The sequence below is a fragment of the Physcomitrium patens genome, chromosome 9, assembly GCF_059467195.1.
Source record: "Physcomitrium patens ecotype Gransden chromosome 9, ASM5946719v1, whole genome shotgun sequence".
In the NCBI taxonomy this organism is placed as follows: domain Eukaryota; kingdom Viridiplantae; phylum Streptophyta; class Bryopsida; order Funariales; family Funariaceae; genus Physcomitrium; species Physcomitrium patens.
The window spans coordinates 5,353,843-5,369,493 of record NC_143418.1 but is presented as its reverse complement, the minus strand read 5'-3'; positions in this window follow the sequence as shown (position 1 = coordinate 5,369,493).

Genomic DNA, 15,651 nt, shown 5'->3' with positions numbered 1-15,651 from the left:
TAGAAGTGAGAAAAAATCAAAAACTTACTTAAAAAGCAATTGGTATTTATTAATGCTACTTCAATGCTCTAAATGACATCTATTTTAAAAAATGAATATGCTAATAAATTCTTTAGGTCTCTTTTACATAAAATTGAGTAAAAAATAATCAAATTTGGACTCTATATGCACTTGGAGGGCGCTTCTAAACTTGATAGTTACAAAATCTGGACAATACGTTTTTTATTTTTTTTAATATTCTTAATCATATAATAGATCCTATAACTATGGAACTATGACTATGGGACCTATCACCATATATCTCTATCATTGTGATGGTCTTATCATTGCAGGTCTTTCACCATGTACTTATGACGACAAAGGATATTATTTTTTTTTATTTTTTTTTATTTTTATCAAATTACTACACCAGACCAAAAATGATTTGTATCAAATACCCCTATAATAAAATCCTAATGCATTGCAAGATCTATCTTATTTTATAATATTTATAGTGCCTCTAATTTATTGTACAATATTAATACAATCTTTCTTTATGATTTCACACTCCTTGATTGTAACTTATTATTGTCAAGTGTTACAATTCAAGCTCTTTTCATGCAACCTCGCCTTAATATACTCCATCCAATGACTTTAGTTCCATCATAACATCCCAATGCTTTGTTCTAGTTTGCAATAATAGCCTAGTAGTACTAAGATCCTAATTGTATCCTTGACTGGGTTCTAATAAGTACTAAAATAGTACCTAGAATTGAACAAAACATAAATCACAAACCATATATATATATATATATATATATATATATTCTTAATTTACTTCATTTTAATTTATCACACCAAAAATTGAAGAAAAGAAGAAATTTTTGTTAAGTGAAAGATTAAAAATCTACATCAAATTAAGTCAAGTTATCTCTCACACTATAAAAGGGAAATCCAAGAGTGCAAGTATAAAAATAAGAGAAATCTTAAAGCTTCACTAAATAGCTAAAACACCATAGCCAAGAAAATCCTTATAATAAGTTCTTTCACTCTCAAAATTATCCATAAGACTTGATTTGACAAGAATGTTAAGTCAAGGATTTTTTCTTTTTTTTTTCATTTAAATACTTGAATTCTAATTGACATGGATAAGTCAATTAATAAAAAGACTACCAATAGATAAAAAACCACTAATTAAATTAAATTACATATATCCAATGGAATTTGGTATCTAATACCATATCATGTGATAGAGTGCTTTTAGAATTTTAAAGAATTTAAAGCACTTATTAAAAAATAAACTGAGTACAATATCAAAGTGTTATGTATGGACAATGGAAGTGAATATATGTCCAAGTAATTTGATGTTTATTTGAAGAATAAAAGAATTACTAGACAAATAATAACTCCATATATTCTACAATAAAATAATATTATTGAAAGAGTAAATAAAATTATTTTGGAGATGACAAAGAGCATGCTTCATGCTCAAAATCTTGGTTATGAGTTTTAGATAGAAGCTATAGTAAATGTAATATATACGAGGAATATATGTCCAACAAGTATTTTTACATCAATGATACTACAAAAAGCTTGGAGTAGGAGACAACCTTACATTTTATATATGAAGACCTTTGAATGCATTACATATGCAAAGACACCAAATTATATGGAGTCCAAACTTGATGCAAAAGATATAAAGTATGTTTTTTTAAAATATTGTGAAGGTACCAAGGCATATAGACTAATATGTTTGGATACCAAAAAAATGATCAAAAGTCGTGATGTTAAGTTTTAGAGCATAAAAATACTTATGAGTACTTGGTGATGTGTCCAAATAGAAGTAATGGTATGTTTGTGGACACATCTCTTACTTCAGCAAAAAAAAGAAGAAGATGAAAAAAATAAAGATAGTGAAAGTATTAATAAAGATGAAGAGACAAAGAAGATGAAAAAGAAGGCCTTATAAATTCTTAGAATAAGCAATGAAGATATTGAAGATTATGATTATGATGATGATAAGAAATATCAACAATTGAATAAAAAAAGACAAGCTTTGAGAGAAAAGAAGCTTAAAAAAGAGCATAAAGTGCAACAAGATGAATCTTCTTCAAATGAAAGGAGATATCTTTTGAAAGAAAGAAGACCACATCTTTCTTCAAGTAAATAAAGAATATACAAATATTATTCTTTTTACTGATTTGTTATCTTTGTGTGATGCTATAAAATTCAAAGATGCAATCAAGTGGGAGAAGACTATTCACAAGTTTTTGATATTGATTTTAATGAGACTTATGCACTTGTTGCCTAATTCACCACCATTAAAATTATTTTGATAGTTAGAATAGTAATGGATTTGGAAATACACCAAATAAATATAAAAATGGCCTTTTTGATTAAAAAAATTATAAAAAGACATCTACATGGATCAACCTCAAGGGTTTATACAACAAGACAAAGAATACCTTGTGTACAAGTTGAAAAAATTCTTATATAGATTGAAACAATCACCAAGAATATGATACCAATATACTGATATTTTTTTTTGTCAATAAGAAATTTGTAAGGAGTGAAAATAATCATTCATTATATGTAATGCAATCTAAAGAATTCTTATAGGTTATAAACCTCTATGTTGATGATTTGACTATCTTTGCTAATAATATAAAAAAATAAACTGAATAAAAATCATATTAGAAAAAAAATATAAGATGAGTGATTTGAGAGAACTCTACTATTGCTTAGAAATGAAGTTTTTAAGAGATCATGGTAACAAGACCATTACAATGAGCCAAAGCAAGTACATTAAAGAAGTGTTGAAATAATTCAATATAGAAGAATGCAAAGCTATTGGAACATCTTTGGAGGCTAATTTGAAGTTGATAAAACTCACGAATGAAGAGTATGCATAAGTTGAAGGTGAGATACAAAGTATTCAATACAAAGTAATAATAGGCTTACTTATATATACAATGTGTAAGCCATTAAATCAACTCAATAGTTATTTTAGGATAAAAAGATGCATTTACAGTATTTAGAACCATAATATATGGTAATTAGTATAAAAATCTTTAGAAAAATAGAAAATTAGAATGTTAATTGTAGAATTGGAGTCTTAATAAGTGTCAAGGACAAGAACTCGATGAAAAAACAGTTCAGACAAGTAAGCCTTCACTCAAAGAAAAGTAACAAAATATGAATAATAAGTATGTATATTGAAAAGAAAAACTAGAATGGCTATTGCCAAAAGATAAGAAAACTAGAGACCCTTGAAACTACACTAGAAGCAAGAAAAGAGTTGACAAGAGTGAAGAAGCCTTCACTCTTGTTTCTATATATACTATCTAACTAGGGGCTACGTGGCGACGTTCTATAGGACCTCCAATATGTGTTGACTTTGTAGGACACATGCCTTGACTTACAAGGCAAGTTTTTCTATGTGTGGGCCACATAGTTAGCTTGCTCTTCAAGCTAACAACATGTGTGGCACATGGCCAACTTGTTGACCACGTTTCTAATCCAAAAAGTCAATTAAAGACACCTATGAAGTCAAAGCAGCATCTAGGAAGTTTCTAGGAAGCTTCTATATTAAATATTATAGAATTAACTTACTTTTATCTACTTTTACTTACTTCTATCTATTTCTATATGTAATTATTAGCTTACATGATTATGGCCATGACATTACCCCCCCTTCTAGAGACGAGTTCCACGAAGAGCGGTCATCATATGTTGAGGAAATCTATGATGCGACGAATTGTATTCGCCACATACTCTGATCTTTGTTCTCTTCGAAGATGATTGATAGGGCCTCTCAACCATCGGTAGTGTCCCATACCAGGGCGGGAAGACCACCCAGTTATTTGATCATTGTTGAGGCCTTCGTAACTTCCTTCGAATAGAATATTCGGAACACCATCAGGAGTTGTTTCTACCTCTAGCAAAATCACCAAACATCGAGAGTCCCTTCCCAAATCGTGATACCAAACGCGTTGTATCTCACCATCTATTTGAGGAAGAACATGTTGTTCTTGAAGATCTTCATCTCGATTGCGTCATCTTGAAGGTTGTGACAATCGTAATGTCTTATCCGGCAGGTTAGCAAACGAAGGTTGTTGAGTTGAATCCGCTGGTTGTTGGCTCTCCATCTAATTAGCGTCACAAATGCAAAGAAGTTACAAACAAAGATAAGAAATTGAATGTTATCTTGCCTCAATCTTGTCTCTTTTATAAGAGAGATTTTCATCTTGGTTTCGATGGATGTCATTGATGAAAAACTTTGACTTTAGCTGATGCATTTGCTAGATTCCTGGATGGCTCCCATGTGCGTTCACTAATATCATATCCGCGCCAATGAACAAGATATTCCAGCTTATTTTGGCGCCGCCTTGAGTCTAATATCTCTTCCACCTCAAATTCTTCATTATTATCTACTTCTATAGGAGGCGGTGGCATTTGTCTTCTTCCTTGTATATCCACTGTCTTATATGGTTCAAGAAGAGACACGTGGAATACAGGATGGATCTTCATTGACTCCGGTAGATGTAACCGATATGCAACTGGGTTGATCTATTCAGAAACAGAAAAGGGGCCAAGCCTACAATAGTCCAACTTGTCACAAGGTCGAGTAGTCTTGATATTACGATGAAGTAGCTATACCTTATCACCCACGTTGAGTTGTGGTTGCCTCTTACGATATAGATCTGCGTTTATCTTTTGTCGTTCTTGAGCTTCCTTCAATTGTGTCTTCATTATTGCATGTAACTCTAACAACCGATTTGCCATATCTTCTGCTGCAAGATTATCAACTTTTGAAAAATCAAAAGTATCAAGTTGTGGATGATAGCCATAATTGGCAAAGAAAGGTGTTTATTGCATGGAAGAATGTACCGTATTATTATAAGCAAACTCTGCCAATGGCAGAAGCGTTATCCAATCATCTTGTTGGTAGTTGATAGTACACCTTAAATACTGCTCCAAGACTTGGTTTACACGCTCTGTTTGTCCATCAGTTTGAGGATGGAAAGCCGAAGATAACTTTATGTCTACTTTTAAAATCTTGAAAAGGGTCCTCCAAAATCTTGACACAAATTGAGTTCCCCTATCCGATATGATATCTTTAGGTAATCCATGATAGCGATAGATATTATCAATAAAAAGCTTAGCTGTTTCTTCACCTGTGATAGATTTTGTACATGGTACAAAGTGTGCCATCTTGGTGAAACGATCTACTATCACAAATATAGAATCATAAGATCTTGAGCTTGGAAGATCTGTGATGAAATCCATAGAAACAGAAGACCATGGTTGTTCTGGTATAGGTAATGGCTGAAGAAGTCCATAAGGTTGATGACGAGGAATTTTTGATCTTGAACAAATATCACATGATTGTACAAAGTCTTTGACTGACTTCCACATTTGTGGCCACCAAAAATCTCTTAATATGAGTTCTAAAGTCTTATTATATCCAAAGTGCCCTGCTGCTGGAAAGTCATGACGTGCTTCAAGAACACGTAAACGTGCTTCTCCTTCTAGAACATATAGGCGTCCTTCAAAATATAATAGATTATTCTTGAACTCGAACTTAGAAGGATCATGAGACTTGGAAGAATTATTCTCGATATCATGAACAAGAGGATCTGAGGACATACTGGATTGGATTTGCTTGAGAAAAGTTGAATCAACAGTCAATGTTGATTTCATTGCTCGGAGATGAAATTGCTCCGGTTTCAAGAGGACCGTTCTTTGTTACTCAAAAGCTGCATCTCCTTCTTTTGGTGCAAAATAAGAACGTCTAAATAGGGCATCGGACAAACCTTGTTGTTTTTCTGGCCGATAAGTGATAATGAATTCGAATCTTGACAAAGACATACTCCAACAAGCTTGACGACGATTCAATACGCGTGCTGACATGAAATACTCGAGGTTCTTGTGATCTGTATACACAGTGACTAGACTAGAAGCACCTTCTAGATAATGACGTCATTCTTGAAAGGAATCCATGATCGCAAGAAGTTCTTTATCGTGGATCTCATAATTGATCTCGGCTGCTGAGAATTTTCTTGAATGAAAAGCTATCGGATGAAGTTTGTCAACTGTTCCCATTTGTGATAAAACTGCACCCAAGGCAAAATCTGATGCATCTGTTTCCATAAAAAATGCCTTGGAAAAGTCAACACGATATAAGACTGGTGCACAGACAAACGATGTCTTCAAGGCTTCAAATGCTGCTTCCGCTTCTTGATTCCATTGAAATTTATCTTTACTAGTCAAGCGTGTAAGTGGAGCTGCAACTCGTGAGAAATCTTTGATGAAGATCCGATAGTAATTGGCAAATCCCAAGAAACATTGGACATCTCTTATTATCCTTGGAATCTTCCAATCCATGATTGTTTGGACTTTCTTAGAATCCATCATGAGACCATCATTTGAAATGATGTATCCTAAAAATTCAACTTGAGTAGTGTGAAATACACACTTTTCCATCTTGGCATACAATCCTGCATCTCTAAGTTTTTGTAATACTTGACGAACATGTATTTCATGTTCTTCGACGTTCTTAGAATAGATCAGGATATCGTCTAGATAGCAGACGACAAAATTGTCTAAGAATTCACGAAATACATCATTCATGAGATGTTGAAAAGTAGCTGGTGCATTCGTGAGTCCAAAGGGCATGACATTATATTCGAAATGTCCATACCTGGTTCGAAATGCACTCTTCCATTCATCTCCTTCTTTGATCCATACTAGATTATATGCTCCTCTTAGATCTATTTTTGTATAGATCTTAGCTTGATTCAACTGGTCAAGGAGTCTTGATATCAAAGGTAATGGATACCTGTTCTTGATTGTGATCTTGTTGAGTCCTCGATAATCAACTCACATTCGTAAAGATCCATCTTTTTTCTTTACGAATAGAATTGGAGCTCCTGCTGGAGATTTTGAATGGTGTATGAAATTCTTCGCTAAATTCTCGTCAATATATGTCTTGAGTTCAGCCATCTCATCTTGCGATAAACTGTAAATTGGTCCAAATGGTGGCTGAGTTCCTTCCTTGAGGTCGATTGAACAATCATATGGGTGATGCTCAAGAAAAATATCTGCATTCTTTTTCTCAAAAACGTCTTGATACTCCTGATATTGACTTGGAATACCACTTGAAGTCTTTACATTTTCAGAAATAGGTGCAGCATAAATAGCAAAAGTTGATCCTTCTTTTGCTGCGTGTATAAATGCTTTTGTACCTATCAGTACGGATTTTACTATACTAGACTTATAATTTTTTACTTGGTTAGTAGAACTATTAATAACGCTCTAGGAAAAGTCAAGTTTATGCGAATTCCAATCTATTCGAGGGTTATATTTTTCTAGCCAGGATAAACCTAAAATAACTGGATTGGACGGGGATTTAATTATGTTAAAAGCTATGTAGCTATCATGACCGTCTATTGTTACTTTTATAGGATGAGTTTCATGAGTGACATCTCCAGAAGACAAGGGACGACCATCTATGACTTCTACATGTACTGGTTTAGGTTTCTGTACAAAGGGTATTTTACGACTTTTAACAAATTGTTCATCTAAAAAACATGCTGAGGCTCCCGAATCTAATAGAGCAAAGGCTTTGTAATTCTTAGGTCCTAAATATAAGTCTATTATAAAACAAGGAGAGGGTTCTGAGGAGAAGATAGGACCTTCATTAGGAATTGTACAAGGTTCCAGCTACACGGTCCCTATTGTAGCTGGACGAATCCGTTTTCTAACATGTTGTCTTCTTTGACCGTCGTACCCCTCATTTTATAGTTGCGTCGTTTCTTTGGACAATGTTGAGCAGTATGCTTAGGTTCTCCGCAATATAAACATAATCCTTCTTGACGACGACGAATCTTTTCTTGCTCAATTAGGGGTTTAAAACGTACCGCGTCAATTTGCATGTCTTCTACTTCCGAATGTACATTTGGCAAAGATGTTGATGTTGCCATTGAGTAATAACGTTGAGGTTCCCGTGAATGATTCTCGGATCGAAATTCGAAAAGTCGATTATCATATTTTACTGCAAAATCGATTGCTTGACTCAAAGTTTGAGGATCAGGTAAGTTGAGCATCAATTTCTTTACTTCGTATTGCAATCCATAAAGAAATTGACTAATGAGTGCAGCATCATCCCACTTGATGTCAATTACAAGTTGTCGAAATTGTGAAGCATACACTGTTACTGAGCGATTTCCTTGTCGCAGAATTCGGATCTTATTTGTTGCAACACGAGTTGCATCGTGTTCACCATACATAGATCAAAACTCTGCCAAAAAAGCTTCCAAATTGTCCAATATTGGATTTCGTTGTTCAAGAAAAGACGAAAACCATGATAATGTAGAACCAGAAAGTAGAGTGCCAATAAACCTGACTTGTGATCCTGGAGTTGGATAGCTTTGCGGTTGAAGTTCAATTGCCAATTGTACTTGATTGATGAACCCTCGAAACTTTGATCTCGTACCATCAAATTTCTCGGGTAAGGCAATTCTTGGTTCTCTAGTGCTTACAGGGTGTTGTACAATTGGAGAAGGAACGTGATTTGTTGTAGATGTTGAAGCAGCTTTGATCATCTCTATATCCCCACTTTCTGCCATTCTTGTTCTTTCCTGTGTTGGTGAATTGAATTGATGCATCGCAAGCATTAACTCCCTCATTTGCTCTTGCATTTGTGCCATTGCACTCTTCATTTCAACAAGCTCTGCCATAATAACACTAAGAAGAAAAATTTGTTTGATATTGCTCAAGACAAAAGAAAAGAAAGACTTGATAACAAAGAAGATACTAAGAACAATATCAGTTTAGAAGTGGGTAATCCGCAAACTTCCAATACGCTTATGCCTTGTCAAGAGAAAGGGCTAATCCACTCTTACTCAAGAAAAAAAAAAACTCTGATATTATAAATGTACTCTTGTCAATCTGTCAAGGACAAGAACTCGATGAAAAAACAGTTCAGACAAGTAAGCCTTCACTCAAAGAAAAGTAACAAAATATGAATAATAAGTATGTATATTGAAAAGAAAAACTAGAATGGCTATTGCCAAAAGACAAGAAAACTAGAGACCCTTGAAACTAGACTAGAAGCAAGAAAGGAGTTGACAAGAGTGAAGAAGCCTTCACTCTTGTTTCTATATATACTATCTAACTAGGGGCTACGTGGCGACGTTCTATAGGACCTCCAATATGTGTTGACTTTGTAGGACACATGCCTTGACTTACAAGGCAAGTTTTTCTATGTGTGGGCCACATAGTTAGCTTGCTCTTCAAGCTAACAACATGTGTGGCACATGGCCAACTTGTTGACCATGTTTCTAATCCAAAAAGTCAATTAAAGACACCTACAAAGTCAAAGCAGCGTCTAGGAAGTTTCTAGGAAGCTTCTATATTAAATATTATAGAATTAACTTACTTTTATCTACTTTTACTTACTTCTACCTATTTCTATATGTAATTATTAGCTTACATGATTATGGCCGTGACAGTAAGTCTTAGAGACAATTATCTTAGTTGATTTAGTATTTTTTACTTAATATTGAATTTTGAGGATTATTTATTAAGATCAATATTTGTATTGGTCTCCTATCTATATATATTATTTATAAAAAAAATCTATAAATGTTAGTAAAAATTAAAAGAAGTATAGGAAAGAACCTCATGTTTTTTAATTAGTTATATAAAAAGTAGGGTTTATAATAGATTTAAATTGATTTTATTACTATAAAAAATCATAAAAATAAAAAAGTATAGCTTTAAAATTAACATTAATATTATAAAACTATTATAGAAATTTTTAGAATTTATTTGAAATTTATTTAGAATTTATTTAGAATTTTTTAGGAATTTTTAGAGTAATTTCTAAGATTTTGGTAAAAATGAAATTTTACCACTTTAGAAGCCATTCTGAAGAAATGAAGTAAGATTTGAAAGCCTCAACAGGTTCATAAACTAATTGGATGTTTTTAAACACCATGGTGAAGTCAAAAATACAAAAAAATGAGTTTTACTATTAGATAATAGGAGGACCAGTAGCTAGTGTAATCCTTGTAAGAAAGGAGGTGCACAAATCCCATATGGATTATAGCACCTTGAAGGTAGTTAGGAAGATAAGACTAAGGCCTTGTAGCCTCTTTGAGGACCCATATACACTACTTGTGAGCCTTTGTGAGGCTTAAACTCTTGATCTCTTAAGCAAGTTATCCTTGAACTAAAAATTATTTACTTAACTTTTTATTTATTTACTTGTTATTTTTAAACCTTCATAACTTATTCATAGTAACTCGGATTTATATGTTTCTTATACCATTGGAAAGATAAAAAATTATCTTTTAAAAAAAATACTTTTTTTTTATTTTTTACTTTTTATTGGATAAAAATTCAGTGAATAGATTGTGACTAATTTTGTGGTATACAATTCCTTGATTATACAAATCTTGAATAAATTCTAAATAAGCCCAAAGAAAATCCTAGTAAAATCCTAATCAAATCCTAATTAAATATTAATCAAATTCTAATCAAATCTTTATAAAATCCTAATCAAATCTTAATCAAATCCTAATCAAATCCTAAAAAAATCTTAATCAAATCCTAAACACATCCTAAATAAGCCTTAATCAAATTCTAGTCAAATCCTAATAAAATCCTAATCAAATCTTAAATAAATCCTAATAAAATTCTAGTCAAATCTTAATCAAATCCTAATCAAATCCTAATCAAATTCTAAACAAACCTTAAAAAATCCTAATCAAATTCTAAACAAATCCTAAATAAATCTTAGTCAAATTCTAAATAAATTCTAAATAAATTCTAAATAAATCCTAACAAAATCCTAATCAAATCCTAAACAAAACCTAATGAAATACTAAATGAATCCTAAGCAAATCCTAACCAAATCCTAATCAAATCCTAAACAAACCCTAACCAAATCTTAAATAATCTCAAATAATTCCTACAAAAGAGTTAAATCTCAATAACTAATGAATGAACCATTGATTTTAACTCAAATTTTGCAAAATTCGTAACAATTAAATTGAAAACAAGCAAAAATATTTTGAAGAAGATCAAACTCACCAAAAAGAAGATCAATTCTAAAATTTGCTTGGATGTTGGCCGGCCTCCTTCTCCAATCTGAATGTTGAATTTCTACTACTAATATCTCCTTATCGAACTATTCAATTGATCTCAAAACTCTCATATATGTAGAAAAAAAATTCTACTACTCAGACATATAATTTTTACTTCAATCCAATTAATAGATTGCAAGAAATCTTAAAAAACCTCACTAGATCTAAAACTCTATTTTTTGAAACTCCAATCCAGTTAAACCTCAATAATCCTTAATCCAACCCTTTGATCAAGCTCAAATTCATAGTATATATTGAATACATATATATATCTATAAATCCTCAAAATTTCACTCATAGATCTATTGCCAAACTTACGAAATTCTCCAAAAAGTTTCTCTCATTTTATTTTACATATCTAGAGTCATCCAAAACAAATCCTGACTTTGCAAAGCTCTTACAAAGTCAATACAAATCCAAATCACCTAAAACTAATGCTCATCAAAACTTTATTAAGTCCGCTCTCTAATCTTATTTTTTGATCTACTAAAGAATCCTAGAATCATTGTCGAGGCTTGGTTTTGTACCTTGAGGTCTGATTTTGATCCTGGTTCATAACCACTCCTCTCTGAATATCAATATCTAGTTTTTTTAGGTAATTTTTGCTAGAATTTACTCTTAATTTTTTTCTAAAGATTCATATATCATTTATTTTTCCAATCTATTTTGTTTTGCCTTATTTATGATTCTACAAAGTAAGTAGAAGTCATTTTTTAAAAAAATAGTATTACTATTAAAAGTTTTATTATCTTCCTATTTTTTATCCATATTTTTTATTTTATCTTTTAACTTGGCTTTTCTATAATAAGATCCATATTATCATCTTTCACCATATAGTCATATTATAACACGACACAGTAATAATGAACAAGATATTTTAACCTATTTTGATGCCGCCTTGAATCTAAGACTTCTTCTACTTCAAATTCTTGATTATTATTCACGTCTATATGATGAGGTGGTATTTATCTTCTTTCTAAGATATTCACTGCCTTATATAGGTGACAAAGAGATATGTGAAATATAAGATAGATCTTCATAGACTCCAATAGATATAATCGATTAGCAACAACATTGATTTATTTACTAATAGAAAAAAGTTCAAGCTTACAATAGTCCAATTTGTCTCAAGGACGAGTAGTCTAAATATTATGACAAAGTAATCATATCTTGTCATCTACATTGAATTGTAGTTGTTCCTTGCAATAGATATCTGCATTAATCTTTTGTTGTTCTTGAGCTTTCTTTAATTGTACCTTTATTGTTGTATGTAGCTCTAATAAACGATTTGTCAAATCTTTTATTGCAAGATTATCAACTTTTGAAAAGTTAAAAGTATCAAGTCATGGATGATAACTATAATTAGTAAAAAAAGATGTTTGTTGAGTAGAAGAATATATCAAATTATTATAACAAACTTTGCCAATGGTAAAAGAGTTGTTCAATCATCTTGATGATAATTAATGGTATACCTCAAATATTGCTCCAAAACTTGATTTATTTATTTCATTTGCCTATCAATTTAAGGATAAAAAGCCAAAGAGAGCTTTATATCCATCTTTAAAATTTTGAAAAGGATTCTCTAAAACCTTGATATAAATTGAATCTTTCTATTCAATATAATATCTTTAGGCAATCCGTGATAGCAATAGAAGTTATTAAGAAAATATTTAGCTATTTCTTTATCTATAATAGATTTTGTACATGATATAAAATATGCCATCTTAGCAAAATAATCTACTAATACAAATATAGAATCATATAAACCTCAAATTAGAAGATCCGTTATAAAATCTATAGAAACAAAAGACCAAGATTGTTTTAGAATAGATAATGGCTAAAGAAGTCGATTAGGTCAACAATAAGGAATTTTAAATCTTGAATAAATATCACATGACTATACAAAGTCTTTGACTACCTTCTAAATTTGAAGCCACCAAAAGTCTCTTGATATTAGCTTCAAAGTCTTGTTATATCTAAAATGTCCAACTCCTAGAAAGTCATGATGAATTTGAAGAATACATAATTATATTCCATCTTTTAGAATGTATAATTGTCTCTTGAAATAGAGTAGGTTGTTATTGAACTCAAACTTGGAAGTATCATGAGATTTAATAGAATTATTTTTGGTATCATAAAAAAAGAAGTTCAGAGGATATACTTCATTGAATTTACTTAACTAAGGTTGAATCAACAATCAATGTTGATTTTATTGGTTGAAGGTGAAAATACTCTAACTTCAAAAAAAATATTCTTTATTGATCAAAAGATGTATTTTTTTCTTTTGATATAAGATAAAAACTTCTAAAAAAAATCCAAAAAACATTGTTGTTTTTTGAATTGATAAGAGAAGTTCATAAAAACATGCTCTAACAAGCTTTGCGATGATTTAAAATACATACTAACATAAAGTATTTAAGATTTTTGTAATCTGTATATATAATAATTAGACTCGAAGCACTTTTTAGATAATGACACCATTTTTAAAATTAATCTATAATTACAAGGAATTCTTTGTCATAAATTTCATAATTAAACTTGGCTGCTGAAAGTTTTTTGGAATAAAAAGCTACTAAATGGAATTTATCATTTACTCCTATATATGATACTACTACACCCAAAGCAAAATCTGATGCATCTGTTTCTATGAAAATACCTTGAAGAAGTCAATACCATATAAGATTGGTATAGTATTAAAATATTTTTTTAAAGCATCAAATGATACTTTAGCTTCTTTACTCCACTCAACTTTGTTTTTGTAAGTCAAATATATAAGTGGAGCTGCAACTTGAGAAAAATTCTTAATGAAAATCAAATACTAATTATAAAAGCCTAAAAAGCATTGCATATCTTTTATTATTCTTAAAAACTTTCAATTCTTGATAGTCTTGACTTTCTTTGGATTCATCATTAGTCTTTCATTAGAAATGATATATCCTAGAAAGTCAACTTGAATAGTGTGGAATACACACTTTTTTAACTTGGCATATGATCTTGTATCTCTAAGTTTTTATAACACACAATGAACATGAAATTTATGCTTTTCTGTGTTCTTAGAGTAGATTAAAATGTCATCCAAATAACAAATGAAAAAATCATCAAGAAATTCACAAAAGATATTATTTATTAGATGTTGAAAAGCAGTTGGTACATTCATGAATCCAAAAGGCATGACATTATATTCAAAATACTCATACCTGATTCAAAATATAATTTTTCATTCATCTCTTTCTTTAATGTATATCAAATTATATATTTCTTGTAGATCTATTTTTGCATAGATCTTTATTTGATTGAATTGATCAAAAAGTCTTGAAATCAAAAGTAGAAAATACTTATTCTTGATGGCGATCTTATTCAGTCTTTGATAGTCTACATATATCTACAAAGATTCATTTTTTTACTTTATAAATAATTTAGGAGCCCCGACTAGAGATTTAAAATGGCATATGAAATTCTTAGCAAAATTTTTATTAATATATTCCTTCAATGCAGCCAATTTATTTTGTGATAGGCTATAAATTGGTCCAAATGGTGTTTGAGCTTCTTCATAAAGATCAATGGAACAATCATAAAAATAATTTCTTAAAAGAATATTTATATTATTTTTTTCAAAAACGTCCTAAAAATCTTGATACTGCATAGGAATACTACTTGTCATCTTCTCACCATTCAACTATAAACATATATGTAAAGTTAAAATAATATCTATAAGGCTTCTACGAAGTTTTTCTAAAAGGTATTATGAAATTAATATAATTAAATCTATTTTTACTTACCTCTATCTAATTATATAGGTATTTGCTAGAATAAATATATATATATATATATATATATATATATAAGTCCATGATACCTCTACATCAAATTAAATCATACTAAATTTCTAGTAGTCAAAAGATAGTAAAAGATTAAAATAAGTTATTATAGTAGTGGCTAGGGTTGTAAGTCAGGGCTAAATTAAGAAAAATCAAGGATTTAGTTGGATGTAGCAAAGAAGGATGAAAATAATTATAAATAAAGTTCATCTATAATAGATGCACACTTTAGTTATAAACATAGAGTGTTGGAAGTGAGAGTCATTTTATTCTATACTTTTTTTTATGTGTAACCTTGCTAACACTAAGTATTGTGGCATTTAACTTCTTTTTCTTCAACAATTATGTGCATGAAAAATAATATCAATTATTAGATATCAATTCAACTAAAGAATTATGTGATATAAATTATGTGTACTACAATATGACTTGATAGTGATTCATAGTATTTTAAGAAAATAGACTATAAGAAAGGGACAAAAGAAATTCTATCTTAGTAGTTAAGATCTTTTAGAATAGAAGAAATGAAAATGGTTGCAAGCCAATTAATAAAAAGTACAATCAAAGGAGTAGCCTTTAAATCCTTTTATATATTTTTAAAGTCTATGAAGATAAGAGACATGGTAGAATGAAAAGTCTTGTTTAGTAGTAGAAAATACTTACAAGAAGAAATTTTAGTATTATAGTCTAGATCTTGTATT